This window comes from Cupressus sempervirens, chromosome 11 (genome assembly GCF_028749045.1).
Source record: "Cupressus sempervirens isolate cs-2001-9-10 chromosome 11, ASM2874904v1, whole genome shotgun sequence".
Lineage (NCBI taxonomy): Eukaryota > Viridiplantae > Streptophyta > Pinopsida > Cupressales > Cupressaceae > Cupressus > Cupressus sempervirens.
Genome location: NC_143128.1, coordinates 506,554,167 through 506,561,258, shown reverse-complemented (window position 1 = coordinate 506,561,258; position 7,092 = coordinate 506,554,167). Strand labels below are relative to the sequence as shown.

Sequence of the window (7,092 nt, the reverse complement as noted above, 5' to 3'; positions counted from 1 at the left end):
TATAGGCAAAATAGTATATAATTTTTTATATCAGAGTTCATATCTTGATTCTCCACATCTTATTAGTGAATTTTGAATTGACTTCAAAGACATCTATTTGTGCCACAGTTTTTGTATTTGGCTCTTTATTAAGAATTTTATGTTTCACACATAAAAGAGAATGTAGCAATCTGACAATATCTTCATCAGTCAAATTCAATCGAGTCTTCACTTCTCAGTAACTTAGCCTTTTAGATACATTGAATAAAAAGAATGCTGATGCCTGCATATCATAACCACAGAGTAAGTTATGGAAGGAAAAAGAAGTGAATTCCAGATATATCAAGGAAACTGACACTGATAAATGTGATGTATTCACTTTGCATATTTATGGTTTCTATAACACATCAATTTTAGTTTTCCTTTAAATAGATAGTATAAGTAGAAAATGAATCAAATTATCAATGTATGGTCATTAATAATTAATGAAATTAACCATTGCTTTAACTTATCCTACCCTACTAATTCTTAAACAGAAACTGGAAGAAGAAATTCCCAATAATGATCAATAGAAAATGACCTATAATGCCATTTTATATGAATAAAGGAATCTAACTATCAGCCAGTAATCAACAAAAAAGGAAATTACCTGGTAAGCAGTAACAACAAGTTCCATAGGCTTAGGGTAAAACTTTCCATTAATATTACAAGTACCCAGAGATTATATCCATATAAGCTTTCTATTCTTTGTCTTTGTTTGATAGAACTACTTGAACACCTCTACACATCTTACCTGCATGAAGTAGCAAAGGTCAAAATGTTAAACTGCTTCAAAAATTGGCAAATTTAAAAGGTATATTGTATACAAAATGGGCATACCATTTTAGCTGGCAGGTTAAGATCAAATGATTTGTAACTCGGCCAAAAGCCAATTGTCAAAACTATCACAGTCAAGTCTATGCCAGGATGTGCTTGAGAATTTTCATTAAGATAATTGTCAAAATGCCCTTGGTTCTCCTTTGCTAATGTTAAATCCATGACCTACATACAAACACATAGATTTTTACACAATTTACAATTAGATTAACTTCATTAATAAGAATCAAAGTGAGTTTGTTATTTATGTATGATGCAGCATAGCATTCCCTCCTTTTTAGAAGTAAACTAACCACCACATTGTTGCTTCAGCTTTGTCAATATGCTTCTTTCATGATCATCATTTGCACTTTTATCAAACAAAAGTCTCTATGCAAGCTTCTTCCTGCAATTTCGATAAATATTAATTATATATCACAACACATAACAAGACAAAGTCCTAAATTTTAAAATAGCATTATATGGATGAAGATTGTCATTCACGTCATGAATTCCAAATGTGTAAAGTTGCCATTCCTCATGCTTTATGGCCTTTGGAAGATTTTGGGTTAATCTATACTTGATAATTCCAAACAATAGTCATTTAAATTTTTTTAAAGCAATTAAAACTAGACTAGTACAAAAAGAAATTGAACCATATATTAAGAATATGGAGTATGTAACCTGGACATACCAAAATAGAAAATGTATCATATTCTAATAAACATAACTCTACTATTATAAACATTGGATTAGATTGTTTGAAGTAATAAAGGTGAACCAGCTAAATAATGGGCTAATAAAACATGCTTTATTGCTAGTGAGAAGCATTAAAAACTAGATTAATGGTATGTTAGCTTGCACACCTAGATTCTGGGTTAGTTCAACCATGGAGATTCTCAAGGTCCTGTCAAATGGGTCATACCAAACAACCCTTCTATTCTACAAACCTCAATGGGTGGTCCACATTGATTGTCCAAGCAACTACCTCCTCAGGGAATCGACATAGCAGATGTCTATGTACCAACTTTTGGTGCCTTCTACATTAAAGAAACCTATTTTGAAGATATTTCCTTGTACCAAGAAACCTTTTGGACAGAGAACTGCCTATCAATTGAGTCAATCATTTCTTTTCAATTTGTATAATATGTTCTATTGAAACACACATTAATTACCTCTTTTGGCTGTTATAATTAGATGCCCCAGTCTTTCGAGGGTGACCTTGATGGCAACCCCCCCTATGCTTGTTTGGGGCACAAACATAAGTGTTCAAGATGTCAATCAAGCAGTTTAGCACTTTTTGAGGAATTTTAGGGATGATCCTTCAGACCTTGAGGGGAAATACATGAGGCTCTTGGAACAGGTTCAAATTTGTCCCTACTGGCTTCTTATGGTTACCATCTAGTCTCATTTCAAATTATTGGTTGAGCACATTTTCTTTTGTATTCACTTCATTTAGTTGATTTCTCATTTCAACAATGGAAGTTGAAGGTGATTCATTGGATATTGATGCAATGAACACCTTCAAATATGATGAAAACCTTTATGGAAAGATGGTTAGATATCCTCTTGAAGTTCTTTCCATTTTTGACATTGTATTGATGGATGTAGTTGTTCACCTCAAGCCTTTGTGGGAGAACCACATACAGGTGACTAAATTGTATGTTTGGAAAAATATGTTTTGTGAGTTAGTATGTTTTCATTTAATGACTTTGTTGTTTCAGATTTTTTTTATTTATGCACATAAATATGCCTCAGACTTACATATAACTGCCATTGCATTCAGGCAAGAATATTCAATCTTAGAGATATAGTTAACATACAAGATCTGAATCCATCACATAGGCAATGCTTTTTAAAGTTACATCTTCATTGTTCAATGCTATTTGAAAAATCTAATAAGGGGTTTTTGTTGTCTTTGAAATCTAGATATTGAGAAGATGGTTTCTATCAAAGGAATGATAATTCAATGCAGCTCAATTATACTAGAAATCAAAGAAGCATTCTTTAGGTGCCTTATTTGTGGATATTCTCTAGCACCAGTACCTATTGATAGAGGTAATTCATTGGATTGCAATTGAACTGTTAATATAATAGTTAATTGTGTCTTCATTCTATGTTATGTTTGTTTCTCAATTCTATTTTGCATAAACTATGGTAGCGAATCTAAGGCTTTAAATAGATTCATGCTTATAAAAGTGATCTCAGAAGCTTTTAGATTCCAAGATTTTGCAAATAAGATCTTACTCCTTATTGTGACATGACCACTATTGATCTGCTCTTTGTAACCTTAATTAGAACTAATAGGACACCGTACATGAGGTTCTTCTCACATTGAGATGTTTTGTTGATGAAAGCTATATATGAGAGAGCACATTTTTTTAGTGTGAAAAAATCCCTATATGAGAACTTTCACACCAAATTTTATTCTCATATTCCATGAGAATCTTCTACCAAATTTTGTCAAACGTATTTCATGTTTTTAAAAAAAATCTCATATCTTTGCTTCACTATGTACAATGGTACTTGCTGTCTAAAAGTGTTTTTGCTGGATTTGTATTCACATCCTATTTTATGCTTCAAATTATTAGGTTAGATTGATGAACCTACACATTGTGCAAGGCCAGAATGTGCTACTATGAATTCTTTGACATTGATGCATAACATATGTAGGTAGGAACTTGTTGATTTTAGTTTATGCATGATTTGAAGCTACATTTTCAAGACTTTGAAGGAAACTATATCCTTTTACTTTGTGGTTATGTTTGATGATAAGTAGATTGTAAGGCTGCAAGAAATGCCTGATGCCATTCCAGAGGGGGAAATCCTACACACTATTAGCTTGCTGATGCATGACAAACTTGTTGATGCAACCAAACCTAGTGATTGAATCAAGGTGTGTCTGACATTACATGATATATGAATTCTACACTCGTTTTTATTGCCAAGTGTTAGCATTTGAAGGTTGACATTGGTTTTTTTTTGTAGGTTACTGGGATTTTCAGAGCTATGACAGTTAGAGTGGGACCAAAACAAAGGATTGTGAAATCTCTATTTAAAGCAAAACTCTAAAGCGTATCTTAGTCCATTTAAGTTGGAAATGAGGACCTTAATGCTATATTCTATGATTTCTAATTCTAATTTTTAAATCATTTGCTGGTGCAGACCTACATCGATTGCCTTCATCTAAAAAAGGCAGACAAGACAAGATTATGAGCTGAAGAACCAATGGAACGTAGTACCAATAGTGACAGCTTTACCTCTTTTGAAGAGGGTGATATGTCACCAGCTGATTATGAAGCTAAGGTATAAACTCATACTTTTTACCTTTTGCATATAACATGAATTTTGCAAGCTCTAAAATTAAATTTTGACTACCAATTTCCAAATTGAGAAGTTGAAAGAACTATCTCACATGCCCGATATCTATGAGAGGCTAACTAGGTCGTTAGCTCTAAGTGTTTAGGAGCTAGAAGATGTAAAGAAATGGCTCTTGTGCTAGGTATCTTTCTTTTCATTCATGTTTGATTAATTAGAAATTTGTTGCATGTTCTTTGAACCATATGTTAACCATTATACTTCTTAAACAGCTTTTCAGGGGAACTGCAGTAAAACTAGCTTCAGGCGCTACTTTTCATGGTGATATCAACATCCTACTTGTTGGGGATCTAGGTACAAGTAAGTCTCAACTACTTTAGTATGTTCATAAGTTGGCTCCTCGAGGCATTTATAGAAGTGGTCGTGGAAGCTCTGCGATTGGTTTGACTGCTTATGTATCTTTGACCGCTTATGTATCAAAGGATCCTGAAACTAGTGAAACAGTAAGTTATTAACTCAATTTGTTGATCATTGAGCTCTTTGGGCTGCCTGCTCCCCCACTGCTACCTACCACTTTATTCTATATAAACTGCTTATTTCTTTGAACTCAACAAGTTCTAGAAAGTGGAGCATTGGTAATGAGTGATAGGGGTATTTGTTGCATAGACGAGTTTGACAAGATGTCAGACAATGCTCATAGCATGTTACATGTGGTGTGAATTTTCTCAAAGCTCTTTTAATCATGTGCTTTTAGTGGTTTCTTGAATTCGTAATGTATGTTGTTGGTTGACTTGTATATTAATGTTTGGTCATTCCTTTGAAGTAGGTTATGGAACAACAAACAATGTCAATTGCAAAGGCTGGGATCATAGCATCTTTGAATGCAAGAACATCTATTTTAGCTTGTGCATATCCTAGTGGTTTATGCTACAACCCTAGATTTTCAATGATTGACAATATCCAACTTCCTCCAACACTGCTTTCTAGGTGGAGTATGTCTGGTTTTAGAATTCAAGCTGGAGAATTTATTTGTTGTCACTCAAGTATAAAAGAATCACAAAAAATGCCTGCAGGTTTGATTTGATCTACCTAGTGCTTGATAAAGCTAATGAACAAATGGACAAGCACCTTGCAAGGCATCTTTTTGCATTACATTATGACGAGCCAAAGGTAAGTTCTAATGTGGTCAATACTATGTAGTAATTAATGGGGGGTCCAATGACCTAATATTTTTGATGTGAACTACATTATGATTCTAGGACCAAACATTGGATGCATTCAACCTCCTGACTCTCACTTTGTATATCACTTATGCAAGACAACATATACATCCTAAGATATCTGATGAGGTAGCAGAAGATCTGATTCATGGTTATGTTGAAATGCATAGGAAGGGAAACTTCCCTGGCAGTAGCAAGAAGGTCAGCTCAATATATTCACAAATTCAATTTCTGTATAGTATGCTTACAAGTTACACAAGTGAAAAAAGTAACAGTATATCTCATACTTCTACTGAAGAATGCATCTAGATGCAAGGCAATTCTCATGTTATGTTAACTTGTTCTCATGAATGAATTGTATAGGTTATGACAATGACTCCATGCCAAATTGAAAGCTTAATAAGAATAAGTGAAGCCCTTGCCAGCATCATATTCTCTGAGTGGGTAAGAAAATCCTATGTAGACAAAAGTGGGTTACATTCCTAAATGTTTTAAAGCTAGATTGAGGCAATAAAAATATATCTTACATTCCAATTCTGCAGGTTGAAAGGTGCGATGTGGAAAAATCATTCTGGCTTCTTGAAGTTGCACTTCAACAATCTTCCATCGATCATTCAACTAGTAACCATTGTGCATCCTTGGCAATGAGGATTGTCAGTTCATTTGGTTGTATATTGAATGCATTATCACTACAAAATTAGTCATCTCTGAAAGAACTATGTTAATTGGAAGCCACTAAATGCATTTGAGTGTCATGGTTACAAGGACCATTGACATGGATCCCATAAACATGGGAGTCTTAGCCAGTGAAAGAATGAAACAAGCCAATCTTGTTTCATCACTGAGGATTCTTGTCATGAAAAGGATGCAGGCAAGGGGACCATCAACCCATATTATTGAGGTAACATTCTTTATATTGCCCTAAATAGTGTTGAGAAAATTGTTGGTATGGCACCTAACCAGATATGAATTAATGCAATCACAGTTGATGGAGGAAATGCACAAATAGAGATCCAAGGAAATCAGCTTGAATGATATAAGTAATTCTTTGTTGTGGGTAAATTTCAAGCTATTTGTAGCTTCATTTTCCTAGGGGAAATGAATACATTATGAGTTATGTTGTTCAATTTCAGATTCGTAATGCAATTGGAAACCTTGTGAGTGAGGGATTTGTTACAAATCATGGGGACAATGTGAAGATGACCTGAATGAGTTTTGAGGATGATATGGCCCCTATAATAATTAGTAATGAAGTATCTAATAAGACTATGGTTAGTGTGTTGTGACAAACTATTTTAATATGCCCTGAGCTTCATGCTCTGTAGTACATCGATGGGTGCTTTCTCTTGTAAAAACATCCAAAAAATTGAAGGAATCCAAAGCCTGGATGTACTATCTATGACAAAGACAACCACCGAGGTAATGATGGATATCTTATAATTGTTTCTCAAATAAAAGGATGATAATTCTAAATTATGAGAATCATTGGTGTTTTGTTCTATCAAGTTTTGGAGTGAGGAAAAAGTAATTGCAATTATAAAGATTTTTTTTTCGACCAACGTAACGGAAAAAGTTCATTTTAATGTTCACAATGGCGTTTGTCCTCTCCCTCTAGTTTCATGTGGTTACCTAAATATAAAAAGAGCAATTTATTTTAATATATATTTTAAATTAAATATAAAGAGGAAAAATTTGAATCTAATCTTGATGTAGTGATGAT

General features: G+C 33.7%; 1 pseudogene; it reads left to right on the top strand.

Moving 5' to 3' along the window:
- Window positions 1-2,333: 2,333 nt before the first annotated feature.
- On the top strand, window positions 2,334-6,580 carry LOC149530588 (DNA replication licensing factor MCM4-like; annotated as a pseudogene).
- Window positions 6,581-7,092: the final 512 nt, after the last annotated feature.